The sequence below is a fragment of the Mobula hypostoma genome, chromosome 11 (genome assembly GCF_963921235.1).
Source record: "Mobula hypostoma chromosome 11, sMobHyp1.1, whole genome shotgun sequence".
Classification (NCBI taxonomy): Eukaryota; Metazoa; Chordata; class Chondrichthyes; order Myliobatiformes; family Myliobatidae; genus Mobula; species Mobula hypostoma.
Window position 1 is genome coordinate 109997169 of NC_086107.1, and position 18206 is coordinate 110015374.

At 40.7% G+C, this 18206-nt stretch overlaps 1 protein-coding gene across 3 annotated transcripts in view; it reads right to left on the bottom strand.

Annotated features, from left to right (window-relative positions):
• LOC134354098 (SUMO-conjugating enzyme UBC9) overlaps positions 1 to 18206 on the bottom strand; it is a 57461-nt gene that overhangs the window by 33767 nt on the left and 5488 nt on the right. The gene's annotated exons all lie outside the window — the stretch shown is intronic.

Genomic DNA, 18206 nt, shown 5'->3' on the forward strand with positions numbered 1-18206 from the left:
GGAAGATGTAAAGCTTCTGAGAGAGTGCAAAAGAGATTTTCCATAACAATTTCATGAACTAGAGGAATATGAATAGACAGAAGCTGGAACTGTTCTCCATACACAGAAGGGTAGAAGAGGTCTAAGAGAGGTATTTTAAATCATTATAGACCGCGGAGAAAAAGACAAACTGTTCTCATTGACTGAGGGGATTAAGGGCTAGGAACATACAATGAAGCTGATTGACAAAAGAACCAAAATTGACTTAATTTGTTTATTTATTGGAATGCGTTGTGGAGAAGGCTCTTCCAGCCCTTTAAGCTATGACACCCTGAGTTAACCCAAGCCTAATCACAAGATAACTTACAATGACCAATTCACCTACTAACCCGTACATACATACTTGGATGGTTGGGGGAAGCTGGAGAGCCTGGAAAAACCCACACATTCAACTGGGAGAACATACAGACTCCTTACAGATGATGTCAAAACTGAACTACAGGCAGTCCCCAGGTTACGAACGAGTTCCGTTCCTGAGTCCATCTTTAAGTCGGATTTGTACACAAGTCGTAACAGGCACATCCAGTATTATTTAGCGTCAGTTAGTCAAACGCTTGTCTTAGTATGCAGTACATATTTTACCTTTCTATGCATACAAAACACTTAAGAAACGTATGTATTTCAATAATTAAATCAGTGCGTTGCTTAGTAATAATTGTAGCTTTCATCAGGGCAGGGCCTTTCACATGCTCTATTATTCTCACTTTATCCTTTAAAATTGTTCAGATCGTTGACCGACTGTAGCTTAAAGCTTTTCCAATGACCTCTTCCCAATCACTTTATTATTTCCACTTTATTTTCAATCGTGACCGTTTTCTGTCAACGGAACAGAAACATTACAGATTCAGCAGCAGCAGCCGCGGGCGGCGAGTCCTGACTTGAGCTCCCCTGGGTCCTAAAGTTCACCTGTACTAAGACAGGTTAAGTGGTACAAGTGGGGGGTGGTGCTAACTGGAAGGTCGGGGGGGGGGCGGTGCCCAAGGTGGATCTTGTTAAGAAAAATTTAAGCCAAATACAAAGTTACACACTCACAGTGCTAACGGCAACGACTTAAAATGGCGGATGGCGTTCTCCTTCCTCCATTCGTAAGTTCGAGTTGCCTGTATGAACTTCTACTTCCTTACTTGTAATAGCATCATGCTAACAGCTACGCTACTGTGGCACCCAATATATAAACAGTAAATGGTTAGTGTCTGGAAAACATTGCTACTGAGGCAAATTTAAACTCGTGAATTTGTAAGGATATGGGGAGAGACCCAGCCATCGGAACTCCTAGAATGCTTTAGCTTAAAGCTGACAGACTCAACAGGCCAAATCACCTCCATGTTAGAACCACTTTAATTCTTCCTTTGAATACAATCAAGCCTATGCCAAAGAATTGATTAGGTAAACTCAATGCTTCAGTACTCCGCAGAGAGAAGCAAAGCATCAAAGATGCTGTACTTGAGACATTAAAAGAAGCCCCACCTGTCGTCTTCAAAGATTTTAAAAGATCCCTTTGTCTAATTCAAACAGTCTTCCTAGTGTGCTCAGCTGACATCAAATTAATGGCAAGTGAACCCCAGTGTGATGGTGCCTTCTGCCATGGAACTTGCTCTTTACTGAACCAGTTTGTCAGTTCAATTAATTATGGCTGATCTGCAGCTCAATTCCACTCACACACAACTTGATTAATATACCTTTACACAACAAATATTCAAATCATAGCCTTTTCACAGAGACAATGAAACTAGGCTTTTTAAAAAAAACTCAACTCCAGCTTTCTTGAGCACTGTTGAGATGGGTGTAACTAAAATATTTAAATCACTGAGGGACATGTTTGGAAACCCAAGCAACTTATTTTTCCCTGTCAGGCATATTTATAAAAGACAAAAGTTTATTTTTTAAAAAATACAGTTGGGACCTAACTTGTTTGGGAGGACAAGGCCTGAGAGAAAACTTACTTTTATGTACTTTTAAAAGAAATATAACGACTTAAAAGAATTTGATCACTAAATGCTTTACCCCCTTAAGAGAATTCTGGCCAGTTTACAGCTGACCTAGAATGCATCACAAATTAACTGTCGCAACAGTTAACAGAAGCCTGGGGAAAATAAAATTCTTGAATAGTTTCGATACCCCAAGAGTTAGAATTGGAATTTCAAACACCTATTTTTCTTTACTTTTGAGCTACAATTTTCCTCCCCCAGAAGATGACAGAGCAATGATGTGAAATACATTTTCATGCAATTTCTCAGTCCTTTGATTTCGCATTTTTAAATCAATACATTAATACTGAAAAGGGGATGACAAAATTTTACTGAGGAATTAACAAATATAAAATGATCTTTGACCGAATATTTATGACTCTTCAGGCTCTGAAGTATTACTGAGCAGAACTTAGCACAGTGCTATGCAACAATTTTTTTTAAGTTTGTAAAGCGAGGGTAGCACAACTCGCATGGCCTCACCAAAAAGGAATTACATTTTCTACACAGTGCCACTGAATCCCAATCAAATGAAAGGAGGTACAAGACAGACTGATAACCTTGAACTTCCAGTGATTGCTACACATTCAACCCACCAATATCTCAACTTGCATTTTCATCCAATCCTTTCAATTGTCTTTTACTTTATAGAATGGCCTAAGGATGTACTAATCAAATCATCTCTGAACCTATAGCCAACAAGGATTTCACTCACTGGCTGTGTCATTACTAGACAGCCAGCAAACTGTGCAGATCACTATGCTTCATAGATTTCAAAATGATATCAAATGAATTCGAATTACACCTCAAAATAGTAATGCTGCTTGGCATGAAAGGAACAGCAGATTTGGACATTTGGTATATGTGCTTGACTGAGGAGCCATTGCTACAGCTGTCACTAATGCCTCCAAGTCAAATCCCACCTGATGTGTGAAAAAGGTCAAAAGGATGGGGACAAGGTGGGCAACGTGAGTGGGGAGAAAAACAGTAACAGTTTCAAGTGCTGGTCTTTCATCAGAATGCCAGTGAAAGACCTTCAACCTGAGAAAGTTAACTGACATTTCACTTGCAAACCCAAGACTCTGTTGGACAATAAGTTGCTGCAGGCCTGTTACCATTGTATGGTTTGCGGGGGAACTGACAAAATAGGAGCTGTGTAGCCTAGATTGCAGCAAGGTCTAGGCCTCAAGCCTCAGGCTTGCCTGCTGCTGCAGACCAGGTGAGAAGATGAGGAAGCATTACAGCGTGGCGTCTGCACTCAGCTGGGGCCTGGCCTCTCCTGGTGCTGCCCAACCACGTTTGAGTAGTGGAATGACAGACTGGATTGTGTGCGTCTGTTGACTGCCGGGAGACTGTACCATCGATTGCTGGACGTTGTTGCACAGGGTCTTGGACCATAGATGATTTTTTTTTCCAAGTGAAGGTGGTTCTTGGCTTGCTATTTTGAATTATGTTACTTGCTACTTTTGAATGTTTTGCATCTTGGCCCCAGAGGAACATTTTGTTCAGCTGCATCCATGCATGGCTTGAATGATAATTAAACTTGATTTGATGCGTAGTCTGACAAGTATTTAAAGGGCTTCTTGAGGCTAATTCAAATTTCCAGCATCCACAGTACTTTAGTTTCACCCTGCTTTTCTATTCATCTGAATCTGCATGGCAGCACATTAGGCTCATGCCAGCATCATCAATACCTAGCTAAAGTTACTGCACACGGGATCAGTTTCTATCCTTCTCAAAACTAGTACAATGTCACTGAAACATCTGTGAAGAATAAACGGAAGTTTCAAAAGGTCGGGATTATTTTCAATAAATGGAAATCTCAGTCCTGTATTTTGTTGTGCAATACCAAAAAGAAGTCCTGCTGGTTTCCTAGCTGTCACTGATAGAAATAATTTGAAAAAATGACTTGATTCACATGCATATAAAGTACCTTTGCTGAAAGTGAATTGTCTCTCAGTTTTTGTCAAAGAAAAACATACTGCACCAGACATTTAATCAAAACAAGATGCAACAATTTAAAATCACTTGTAATTACATGTAATATCAATTGAAAAGTTTATCCATCAAGGTGTAATTTTAAAACTCAAGCTTGCATCCCTTATTACTGAGAACAATTCCACCCAGCACCCATACTAAAGTTACTCAAGTTCACAGGAAGTAGCAATTACTAACATACAACTATAAACTGCAGAGAAACACACACAAAATGCTGGAGGAACTCAGCAGGTCAGGCAGCATCTATGCAAAAGAGTAAACCGACATTCCCCAAAGAAGGGTCTCAACCCAAAACGTCGATCATTCATTCTCTTCCATAGACGCTGCCTGACCTGCTGAGTTCCTCCAGCATTTTGTATGTGTTGCTTTGGATTTCCAGCATCTGCAGATTTTCTCATTTGTGACTTACTATAAACTGCATGTATACGATTCCTTTAATATTACAAGGTTATTCATGTCAAGTAGGAAATTTTGGTTAAAGCAGAACTTTAAATACCATTAAAGAATGTATAACGGCATGTGTGCTTAAGTAGGGAATTCTAAAGTCTGGTGTCTGGGTAGCTGAAGCAACTGCCAATGCTCACGTTTAACACCACGGTTAACAGTGCTGATTTCAAAAAAGATAGTTAAGTTCAGAGAAAGTAGACCATAGGCTAAGAATTTTAAATGAGGTATCAGGCATACAACCGACAGGGAACAAGATACATGTAAAATGTTTTAACAAGATTAAATTAATGGGCAATAATCCCAGTGTTTACACCACTGCAAAATACTTTCATGGAATGACAGCAGAGCAATGAAGTGAATACAAAGGGGGGGGGGGGGGGACTGCATTTTGCCACCGTCAGGATGTCCCTAAGTTCTTTACATGTTTCACATGAAGTGCAGCCCCATTAGATGAATTTGTACACAAACATTAAATGATCAAATCTTCTACTTCTAGTAATACAAGGGAACTGTCTGAATGGCTGCACAATAAAAACATATACGTATGGCCTTTTATTTCAAGGTTGTGTGAACATCAAGACCCTATGGACTCCATTTAGAAGCTGCATTCACTTTCTGACACTGACTAAGGATATATCGACCTCACTCAGCAGGAGGTTCAGTATGGATTCAGAGACATGCTGAGACTCAGTCATGCCATTGCAAATGAAGTCCAATAAAAATGTTTAATACATTCTAACAACCTGATAACAGAGGAGACAGTGAATAAGGAGGACCACCAATCTTAAATCTACAGCCTGGGCTCACTGAATTGAAGTCAGGAAGCATATTTATTTATAGCAGAGAGAAAAGTAGAAATTTCACAGTCTGTGCATTCTAGCCTAAACACAACTTTCAAAGCCAAGATCAACAAAACTCTGAATATGGGTAATGGGAGTGGGGAGGGGGTGGATCAGAGGTAGAAAAATTGAGTTATGACAATCAGCCATGATTTAATAAACCTGGCCTAAGAGAATGAACAGGACTTTTCTTGTTCATAAAGTGGGAAACACTTTGCAAGTCAAATCTGGTTGAGGGATAGCAAGGATCTTAGCAGCATCTGGGTTAAAATGAATAATGTGCAGAAACCCTTGCAAAGGAAATCACATCATACTAGAAACTCACATTACTGTTAAATAAACGACTGATATTGCTGGTCCCTTTTCAGCCTGAAAAGACTGAAAAAGCTTATCAATGAGCTATGAGCTATTCTTGCCACTAATTCTAAGGCTAGCCAGATGACAAGCAATCTGACACAGGCGAAGCAGGTATGGGAGACTGAACAACTTTTATCAGTACATGCTAAAGCTGTAGGCAATGTCATGAAGATGCGATACAGAAATAAAAACAAGGAAGACCTGCTCATCCTATTTGATAGCAACTAAAATTTTGCAGCTGAAAAGTGTGCAAGGCACAATTATGCAGATCAGAGTCACTGTTTTCTTTAAAATAAGGAAACAACCATTCAGATACAGCGTGGAACAGGCCCTTCCCTGTCCTTTGAGCAATGCCACCCAGCATCCCCCGATTTCATTCTAGCCTAATCACGGGTCAAAGTACCAATTAACCTACCAACCAGTACATCTTTGGATTGTGGGAGGAAACCAGAGCATCCAGAGGAAACCTATGCAGCCATGGGAGAACATACAAACTCCTTACAGGCAGTGGCAGGAACTGAACCCAGGTCGCTGGTACTACAAAGCATTGTGCTCACCACTACATTAACTTGCTGCCCTAAAATGTTAGTCATGTATCTTGAAAATTACCTTGATGGCACAAGGAATATCGAACAACCTTGCAATTCACAATGACATGGAACCAAAACACACAGAGCACCTAAAGTCCAGGGTTTTTTTTTGGAGAACTCTGTGCCCACAAGGAGAGACAATGCCCCTCCTGGGTGAGTGATTCTGGAGATATAACAAAAGGAAACCTCTGGAAAGGGCAAGTCTGCCTAGGAACAGGTAAGGAAAAGTAATTCATTCTGCTGAAGTGCTCAAAAAAACCTCATCATAATCATTATTTTGTCAAACAGACAACAACATGACCTCTTTCTCTTTTTTTTGTAATTTATTTTTTATTGAATTTCATCAAACATTTCTATAAGATGTATTTCAGATACTGTACATATCTATATCATATTTGTCACAAATCTCCACATAATATTTATCTGAAGTATTTTCTTTTAGAAAGAAGACAAAAGAAAGAACAATCAAAAGAAGAAAACTATGTAGAGTAGGGAGTGATTTTGATTGCGAGAATAAAATCAGGCCTATAAGATGTTATGTACTTAAACCATTTTTCCCCAGTATGAATAAAATTGTTCCAACTTATGATTAACAGATGTTGTTATCTTCTCCATTTTGTGAATGTCCATTGTAATTTCCATCCATACATTTAAAGTTGGGCTCTCCTGAGATAACCGTTTCCTGGTAAGGGTCTTTTTACCAGTCACCAGCAGTACATTCATTAAATATTTATATTTATTTCTTTTCAACCATTCTTGAGGTATATACCCAAAATATATGGTCTTACTCTCTAAGTTAGTATATCATTGAAATTTGCGGAATATAACTTAATCGATCTACTCCCTGAATAAGAACCAAGAAAAGTGAATAATAAAAAGAAAGAAAGGTAAGGAAGGTGTGGTTCCAAGGCTGGGGCCTCTAGATGACCCTGGGTTGGGCTAGAAGAAAAGTCTAGCTGTGGGGGATAGTCCCTCCTACCTGTGGGTTAAGCACCCCCGTTGCAGTACCTATAAAAGTAAGTTAAAAAAAACTATGTCTATTACACAGAAATGCTTTCCCTGTGTATTCCTCCCATGTATATATTCTCATTTAGGTAGGGAAAAAGGAATGAATAAATGAATTTTTTAAAAATTGAGTAATATAAAAACCACATTATAACATGTATTTCTCGAGATAGGTATATCACCGTCTATTTTTGCTTCCGTTTAGTTTCTCAGCACTTTTAAAGTTAGCCCAACCTTATGGCTCTTCTGGAGGAGGTGAGGGCTGTATTCGGAGAACTCACAGTCTCTTCCTAATATCCTTCTCTCGTCCTGTTCCTGTCCCTTGCTTTCTCGGTTCTCTTACTATTTCCCAAGCAGTTTGGGATAACTGCTCAGCCAGACTTTCCCTTGGTTTGACCACGCTAATGGACAGTCCTTGGTTGTTCATGTCTATAGTCGCCTCTTCCACCGTCTGGTACAGTCGTATCCCTTCTTGGTATAATACTCTCAGTTTAGCAGGGTACAGGGTTTGAAATTTAATCTTTTCTTCCTTTAATATTTGTTTTGCTTTGGAATACTCCTTCCGTTTCCGTAGGACCGCCGGGGGGTAATTATGATCGAAGTATATTAACTTCCTGTTTCAAAAAACCCTCTTCTTACCCCAGGCCCTTCGTAGAATCTCCACCTTGCTCTTGAATCGGAGAAATTTAAGTACAATGGATCGCGGTTTACTTCTGTCTGTCTCCGGCAGGCCGCTGGGCGAGAGAACAGTGTGCCCTTTCGATTTCCATCTCCATATTCGGGGGAAAACTCCAGCGTGTCCTGCAGCAGCTTGCCTACAAAGTTTATCATCGACACTCCCTCCACTCCTTCAGGAACATCATAAATCCTGATATTATTTCGTTGTGATCTTCCCTCCTGATCGAGCAATCTCCTGTTGATTTAATATTTTTATCGTCGTACTTAGTATCTGTTCCATGTTTTGCACGCGGTCTTCCACCTTCTCAATTCAAGTCTCTGCCATCGCTATTTCCTGACTGACGCTGGCGAGCTCTGACTTTATATCATTGAGTTGTTTTATTTATCTTTTTGGACTTCCCTAATCTCTTCCAGAATCTTCATATTTGCCACTTCGCCTGCAAGAGGCCCCGCATCAACTTCGCCGCCACGCGCACGTGTAGGAGAGCTGCATCCTGCACCTCTCTCTTCCATAGGCTTCGCAGTGATGCTTTTTTTTAATCTCCATTCTTTCTCCCCATTCTTGCCCCCCTTATCAATTCAGATATGTTCGAAAGATCTTAGATTTGATGCATTAACGGGGCAAAATATCCGTTTTTCCAGAGGAGCTGTTGATTTAAGCTGCCATTCTGAATGATGACATGAACCGTCATGACCTTGTTCTCTGTCCGGGCACAGTTACTAGATTCACTGTGAGAGCAACAACAGTCAGAAGGTACAAAGATGCAACCACTGATGTCCGTACTAACTCAGGCCCAGACACTCATGGGCCCACCCAGGTGATAGGCAAGAATAAAGGGAAAAATAACAGAGAGCAGAGAAGAAGCACCTGCTGGAGGAGGCACTGAGGAACTCAACTGAGACCCAAGTGTCTTTGACTCCATCCTGCATCACATACAACCAAGCTCAGAAAGCCAAACATCAACTGAAACATATAGAAGACCCTGGAACACCATCTATCCCTGCTCAAGTTTTAAAACTTGGGGTAGAATCTCAAACAGAAGTTCACAGATTCACCTCCCACAACTGGGAAGAAAACAAGCCGGAGGTACCTCAGCAGGGTCAACTTCGAGTAAGAAGGTACAAAGTAACTTCACTAAATTCTGATGGTTCTCCCTGCTATCTGACATAAGAAATAAATCACTGGGCAGTTAATATACGCTATGCGTGTTCTTGGTTATATTGGACCGATAAAAATGAACGACCACCATGGGTTGATTTGGAATTGAAAGCTGTGAAACAATTTTACTTAAGTTCATTATTAGGAGCTTCTTTACCTGGACAACTAGCCAAAATTTCTATTTTAAATATAAATCCTATGATTAAGCAGTCATTACGAATTTGGTACCAGTTTCATAAGTTTTTTAAATCTTAAAAAATTTAACCTTCTTAATTTAATTTATCAAAACTATTTATTTAAACCTTCACTTAGTGATCCTACCTTTTTCTCTTTGGAGAAATAAAGGAATTTATTCCTTTATGGATTTGTTTCAAGAAGGTTGATTGCTGTCCTTTGAGAAATTAGTAACTAAATACTCTCTTTCATACTCACACTTTCTGCAATATCTTCAGGTCCGACATTTTTATTTAAGTAATTTTCCATATATACAAGATTCTGAGGAACACTCACAATGTGCTGGAGGAACTCAGCAGGTCAATCAGCATCAGTTGAAAAGATTAGTCGACGTTTCGGGCCGAAACCCTTCGTCAGGACTGAAGGAAGAACTTTGGGGAGGGTTTGAAGAATGCTGGTAGTTGAAAAAAACAGTAATTTTTAAGACAAAGGGGTGAGGGAGGAGAAGCAGGGAGGTGATTGGCAAGAGAACAATAGTAGGAAGAGGCGGAACTATGAGGGAGGTGATGCGAAATAGGGATAGAGGAAGGGAGGGGGAGGGAATTACCGGAAGTTGGAGAATTCTATGTTCATACCAAGGGGCTGGAGACTACCTAGACGGTATATGAGGTGTTGCTCCTCCAACCTGAGTTTAGCCTCATCATGGCAGTAGAGGAGGCCATGTATGGACATATCTGAATGGGAATGGGAAGCAGAGTTGAAGTGGGTAGCTACTGGGAGATCCTGTCTGTTGTGGCGGACGGAGTGGAGGAGGCCACACCGGGAGCACCGGATGCAACAGATGACCCCAACAGATTCGCAAGTGAAGTGTTGCCTCACCTGGAAGGACTGTTTGGGGCCCTGAATGGTGGCAAGAGAGGAGGTGTAGGGACAAGTGTAGCACTTATGCTTACAGGGATAAGTGTGGGTGGGAGATCCGTGGGGATGGACGTGCGGATAAGTGAGTCGCGGAGGGATCGATCCCTGCGGAAAGCGGAGAGGGGTGGAGAGAGAAAGATGTGCTTAGTGAGGCAACACTTCACTTGCGAATCTGTTGGGGTCATCTATTGCATCTGGTGCGGCCTCCTCTACATCGGTGAAACCCAACACAGATTGGGGGACCGCTTCGTCGAGCACCTCCACTCTGTCCGCCACAACAGACAGGATCTCCCGGTAGCCACCCACTTCAACTCTGCTTCCCATTCCCATTCAGATATGTCCATACATGGCCTCCTCTACTGCCATGATGAGGCTAAACTCAGGTTGGAATAGCTCACCTCATATACCGTCTAGGTAGTCTCCAGCTCCTTGGTATGAACACAGAATTCTCCAACTTCCGGTAATTCCCTCTCCCTCCCTTCCTCTATCCCTATTTCACATCACCTCCCTCATAGTTCCGCCTCCTTCTACTATTGTTCTCCTGCCAATCACCTCCCTGCTTCCCCTCCCCCACCCCTTTGTCTTAAAAATTACTGTTTTTTTCAACTACCAGCATTCTTCAAACCCTCCCCAAAGTTCTTCCTTCAGTCCTGATGAAGGGTTTCGGCCAGAAACGTCAACTAATCTTTTCAACTGATGCTGACTGACCTGCTGAGTTCCTCCAGCACATTGTGAGTGTTCCTTTGACAACAGCATCTGCAGATTATTTTGTGTATACAAGATTCTGACCTGTTAGACACTATTTTAAAAATGAACCCTTTAGTGAAAGGTTTCATTGGGAAAATTTATAATTTACTATTACAACAGGATAATTATCCTCTATTTAAGATTAAGCAAGATTGGGAAAGAGAGCTTAACATGACCTTGATAACAGAAGATTGGTTGCAAATTTTGAAGTTGGTTAACTCTTCTTTGATTTGCACCAGTCATTCTTTCATTCAATTTAAAATTGTACATCGTTATTATCTGACAAAGGAGAGACTGTCCAAAATATTTCCTAATGTTAATAGTCAGTGTGATAGATGTAAAACTGAGATAGCTACATTGACACATATGTTTTGGTTGTGTTCTGTATTGAAACAGTTTTGGAAATCTATTTTTTCTACTATTTCTAAAGCTTTAAAAATTAATTTACAACCTAATAAATTGACAGCTTTCTTTGGTATAATTCCTCAATATATTCATGGTATTTCTATATCAGACCAACATGTAATTGCATTTGTTATATTATTGGCTAGAAGGGCTACTTTATTGAAATGGAAAGATGCTTCTGCTCCCACTTTGATACAATGGTTCTCTCAGGTGATGCTATGTCTTAGTTTGGAAAAAATCATGTCGAACTTTTGATCCCCGATTTGACTTTGAGAAAAGGTGGGGCTCTTTTGCCTGCTACTATCATTTGATTTGAGTTAATTAAGATGGTCCCCTTCTGATTCTTGGGTAAATGGATTTGGTTGGCAGATTGATGTCTTTTTTTTATATAGAAGCTTGTATGGCATATAGCGCCAGGTTTGTGCTCCAAATGGGTTTTTTTTTCTGGGTTTTTTTTGTTTTAGTTAGTAGGGGTTCTTTTTTCCTTTTATTTTTTTCCAAAAAAAGATAGCTTTAACATTTTAAAAAAATTATTGATATACTGTTTAGCTTTACTACTTCGACTCTTATTATACATATTGATATATTGACTTGATTATTTTAATTTTTTTTTGTTGTCGATTTTCAATAATAATTAATAAGGAGAATTAAAAATGAAAATGAAATAAATCGCTCAAGAATCTTCCTTAAAAGAGGATGTTTCCTATGGTGGGGGAGTCCAACTCCAGAGGACACAACCTCAGAATAGAGGGACGTCCTTTTAGAACAGAGACGAGTAGCTTCTTCAGCCAGAATGTGGTGAATCTATGGAATTTGTTGCCTCAGGTAGCCATGGAGGCCAAGTCTTGGGTATATTTAAAGCAGAGGTTGATAGATTCTTGATTAGTCAGGGCATGAAGGGATATGGGAAGAAGCCTCAATGGACCAAATGACCTCATTCTGCTGCTATATCTTATGGTCTAAATATCTCAGGAAAGCTGCTCCTTAAACATAGTGTGGATTCCACCCTCGTTAAGGCGCAACAGATATGATCAACAGATCAATCAGAAACCCAGTGCCAGTGACCCAGCATATTACAGATCCAGTGCAAGCAAGAGTCAGGTCAGGCTGCATTACAATTACGTATGTCTCATTTTCCTTGCTGTAATATTGCACCTGACCTCCAAAAAGCTTTCAGCTGAAGTGGAGTTTACCCACTGGACCAATGAACAATGAAACAACCGGGGCGCCACAGTAGCGTAGCGGTTAGTGCAACGCTATTACAGCTCTGGCTGGAGTTCAAAGTTCAATTCTGGTGTCCTCTGTGACGAGTTTGTACGCCTTCCTCATGACTGAATGGGTTTTCTCCAAGGGCTCCATTTCCTCCCACAGTCCGTTAATCAGTTAATTGGTCATTATAAATTGCCCTGTGATCAGGCTAGGGTTAAATCGAGGGTTGCTGGGCGGTGCGGCAAGGCCCTTCTGGCCTATGCTGTATCCCCGAAATAAAAATAGAATTATTAAATCCACACCAGGTTATGCTGGTGCACTGGAGGCACTGGTGAATTTTCCCAACCCTGACAGTTTGCCTACAATGAAATCCACAGACTTAATTTTCATTGCCTCAACACCCACCTTTCAGTGAAGGCAGACGCCAGGTCAAAATTCACTAGCACATCCTCCATGATTAAAAGCGTGTCCAAAGATCACAACCTATAAAAACCAGTGCAAAACTCATTAGGTAAGTGACCCCTATCTTCCTTGACCTTTGAACATCCTTTTCCTTAAATCACAAACCGTGTCAATGCACTACAGGTGATGGCAAGCTAGGACACTGATGGTTTTCAAAGGCACGGATGCCCTGCAACAGACATCACAAAGAACTGGAAAGGTACTTTCCAGAATCCTCAAATCCACTGGGCAGATGAGTGAACCAACATTAATGTCCTCTCCCAGCTACATCCGCAACATCCGGGCCTCAGTTATACTCAGTGATGTTAGATGAGTAGAACACATCTTCCACATGCCCAATAAGCACTCAGGCAGTACTCTAAGCTACACCAGAAAGTAAGTGTTTATCACAATATTGACTATAATATCTAGTGTGAGTGTGAGTGTAAGTGTAAGTGTAAGTGTGAGTGTGAGTGTGAGAGAGAGGGGGAGAGAGAGAGAGCGTGAGCGAGCTCTGGAAAGTTAAATTTTCCGGTCTTACTGAGGATTTTTATTGTCTGATGGAGGGAAGGAGGCAAGCTGCCCCACCTGTGCTAGTCTTCATGTGCTGAACTGGCCTGTAAGTTAATAGAGCAGAAGAAAATCACCCTCAATCGCAAGAAGCTAAGAAAACATATTTTAAGGATCATTAAATTAAAAAGTTATTTCCACCCTTAGAGAAAATGATATTATTCCTTTACACATCTTGTTCCCATTATCTCAAACTCCCAAGATGCCCAGGCAGCACTGTATCAACGTTCCTGATGTCATTTATAGATTTACACAGCACAGAAAGAGACCCTTCAGACCAACTCAGCCATGCCGATCAAACTGTCTACCTGAACTGGTTCCATTTGTCTATGTCACCAAAGACACTTGCAAATTTCTACGGATGTACCGTGGAGAGCATTCTAACTGGTTGCATCACCACCTGATAAGGAGGGGCCACTGCACAGGATCGGAAAGAGCTGCAGAAAGTTGTAAACTCAGCCAGCTCCATCATGGGCATTAACCTCTTCAGCATCGAGGACATCTTCAAAAGATTATGCCACAAAAACGTGGCATCAATCATGAAGAACCCCCACCACCCAGGACATATCCTCTCCTCATTGCAACCATCAGGGAGGAGGTACAGGAGCCTTAAGACACACACTTAAAAAGTTTCAAGAACAGTTTCTTCCCATCCGCCATCAGATTTTTGAATGGACAATGAACTCATGAATACTACCTCACTTTATCCCCTCTTTTGCAATATATACACACACACACACATGCATATTAAATAATATTCATATGTAATATTACATTATATATACTTACTATAACTTAGTTTTTATTATGCATTGCAATGTACTGCTGCCACAAAACAACAAATTTCATGACATATGCCAGCGATCCTAAACCTGATTCTGATATCTACCTGAACTGTTCCTATCATTGCAACTCTAAACAAAACAAAGTTTTGTTTAAATATTGTAATTATACCCATCCATAGCATTTCTCCTGACAGCTCGTTCCATATACCCACCACCCTCTATGTAGAAAACCTACCCCTCAAGTCCCCTTTAAATATTTCTCCTCACTTTAATCTATCCCCTTTAGCCTGAAATTCATGTACCCTGGGAATAAACTACAATCACTTTATCCTTGTGGGTAAAGCACGCGATCAATGTGTACTGGTTCCCTCTAGTGGACTGACTGATGAATCACAGATGGAAAATAAATCAAGGGCAGCATTCCTCAAGGGAGTAATTCTTGAGCCAGAATAAAAATCTGAAGAAGCCTTTGATGATCCACTTTAAAACACTCAAAAAATATTGTTGCCTATCTAGATCTGGAACGTTTTTCAAATCCAAAGCACATTTCTAACATGGCTGTAACATTCCATTTGGCCAGCTCTGGCCAGGAAGAATCAAAAGCACTCTGCTGGTGACCTCTCTCAATCAGACACCATTCTCATGCACAACTGCATCTCAAAGCTCTCATCTTAAATGAGCCAAAGTATCACCTTTTTCACCTCCGGTTTTGAGTTCAGTGTCGACGAGGGCAGGCCGAGAACAACAGACAGGAGCTTCCCTATTATGAGCAGATTTCTGACCTCTGTCAAAGCTAACGTGACAAAGGGAATAAAGTATGACTGTCAGTTACCCAAGTTGGACCAACAACTGTTTAACTGCCAGCATAAAGAAATACTCTACACCAGATATTAATGGTACAGGTGATAGAAGAACCATAAGACACAAGAGCAGAATTAGTCAATTCAGCCAAAGTTTGCTCTGTCATTCCATCATGGCTGATTTATTATCCCTCTCAACCCCATTCTCCTGCCTTCTCCTTGTAATCTTCAACACCATTGCTAAATCAGGAACCTATCAACCTCCAGTTTAAATATACCCAATGAGTTAGCCTCCACAGCCGTCTATAGCAGTAAATTCCACAGATTCACCACCCTCTGGCTAAGATATTCTTCCTCAAAGGAACAGTGTTTTATATAAATACACAACATTTCATATGTCTTATCTTGATCTGAATGCCAGAATTCCCGCTTCTTCCATTTTAACATAACAAATTGTTTCAATGAACAAAGTTGATTTAAAAAAAAAGAGAAACCTGGGAACTTCAGATTGGTTAGCCTAACAATAGCAGAGATGGAAAAGCCCTTTATAAAGGATGAGATTACACAAACACCTGGAAAATACCAACAAGATTAAATAGTCAACAGTGATTTATTAATGAGAACATTTTTTAGGGATATAACCTGTAGAAGGATGAGTACCAGAGGGTATCATGTATTTGGATTTTTGAAAGTCTTTGATTAAATCCTACATGAGGTAGCGTAGAACAGCACACATAAGGGATCTGTATCACACTGAAAAAAAGGAAGTGATTTGGGTGAACTTGTAGAATGTCACAAAAGTTTTAAGTAGCTGCTTGTGCTGTCAGCTGAAGCTGTAATTTAAAGAAAGGACTGTATGCTACATACAAACTTCATAGCATAAAGTTCACACATTCCAAAGATAGAGGTGTTAATAGGTCACATGGGTGTAACTGGGCAGCATGGGCTTGTTACCGCACTGTATCTCCAAATAAAGATTAAATAAATACAATTTAAAGTTTATGAAATAGTAATTTTAAATTTTATTTAGTGATACAGCGCAGAATAGGCTCTTCCGGCCCTTTCACCAGCACAGCCACAGCCATCCCCGACAACCCAAATTTAACCCTAACCTTATCAAAGGAAAATTTACAATGATCAATTAACCCACCTGGTACACCTTTGGACTGTGGCAGGAAAACTGGAGCACCCGGGGGAAATCCATGCATTCCATGGGGAAGCCACACAGATACCTCAGAGGTTGCTGGGATTGAAATCCTGACGCCACGAGCTAACCACTACGCTACTGTAGCGCCTACAGGAATAGGTATAAATGAGTTTTTAGGTAGTGACTGATAGGCTTCTTGAGGCAATGGTGCTTAGGCCTAATATGTGTACATTTTTTCTATTCATTCAAGGAATGTGGGCTTTGTAGGTAGTCAGCATTTAATTGGCCAACCTTGACAAGGCGATGGTAAGCTACCTTCTTGAACTGTCACAGTTCTGGAGGTAACAGCATACCCATAATTCTATTAGAGAGAGCTCCTGTGCTTTGACTGAGCAGGAAAGGGATGGGGAGAAATCTCCACTTTAGATGGAGTCACTTTGGAGAGGATGTTTCCTATAGTGGGTGAGTCCAGGGCCAGAGGGCACAGCCTCACAATAGACAGAAGTCCATTTAGTACAGAGGTGAGGAGAAATTTCTTTAGCCAAAGGAACTTGTCACAGAAGGCTATGGAGGCCAAGTCATTGGGTATACTTAAAGTGAAGTTTGAAAGGTTCTTGATTAGTGATGGTGTCACTAAGGCAGGAGAATGGAGTTGAGAGGGGTAATAAACTTAGCCATGATGGAAGAGCAAAGCAGACTCAATGGGCCAAATGGCCTAATTCTGCTCCGCTCTCTTATGATCTTCCTGATGGACAACTTCCTGGTAGCAATCCCACATTTTTGCTGTACTGATAGAGGCTGTGGTTTTGGAAGGTACGATCAAAAGAGTCTTGGTAGATGGTGAAAGAGTGAATAAATCTTTATGGACAAGCAATGTGCTATGTCCTGGATGGTGTCAAGCTCTAAGTGCTGTTGAAGATGTACCCATCCAAGCATGTGGACAATATGCCATTACACTCCTGACCTGAGACTTGCAGACATTGGACAATTTGAGAGTTAGGAGGCAAGTTACTCGCTGTAGCGTTTCTAGACCATGACCTGCTCTTGGTGCCACATTGTGTATGTGGCTACTCTTTCATACATATTAGATGAGGGAACTTAGTTTTGGTCTCAAACAGTAAAAGGACATACTTGCCAGAAGTGTATAAAAGTTCACCAGTTAAATTCCTAAAATGTTAGGTCTGTCATATAACAAGAAATTGAGTCAACTAGGTATGTCTGCAATGGCATTTAGAACAATAGGAAATTTATTTGAAAATGAACAAAATTCTGACAGAACCTGACAGATTGGATGCAAGGTGCTGTGATTGTGGAAATGAGGGTCCTGTTTCAAGCAGAAAACTGGATTGTCACAAGAAATGTCTTCACTCAGGAGATGAATCTGTGGAATTTTCTACCACAGAAAGCTCTGGAGGCTAATTCACTAAATAGTTAAAAAGGAGAGAGATAGATTTCTAGATTTTGAAAAGGCATCAAGGAGGGGAGAGGGTACGAGAAAAAAGAAAAATGGTATTCAGATAAGGAATCATTAATCTGCAAAGCAAGCTTGAAGGTTTGAATGACTTACTCCTCCGCACAGCTCCCTTGCGTGTGCCCACTTAAATGAACCTTCCCACACTGTAAATGCTGGGGTACCAATCTGTAGATATCAGTCGACTCTGCATGCAAGGATCAATGAACATCTTTTGACTGCCAAACTTTAATATCCTCTCTCGACAAGGATCACTGAAGACCAAAATAAAACGCAACTGTAATGGGGAAATCCATGGCAGACTATGACATTCTAAGCAAAAAGCAGTGACTGACCCTAGGAATCTTAGTTCAGTGTCAAAGAACATAAACAGACTTATGCAAGTCCTCTCTCCTCCCTCAAATGTTCCAATCCTTTTGTTAACCTGTTGCTAGTCCTAGGCAGTTTAGTCCCACAGCCT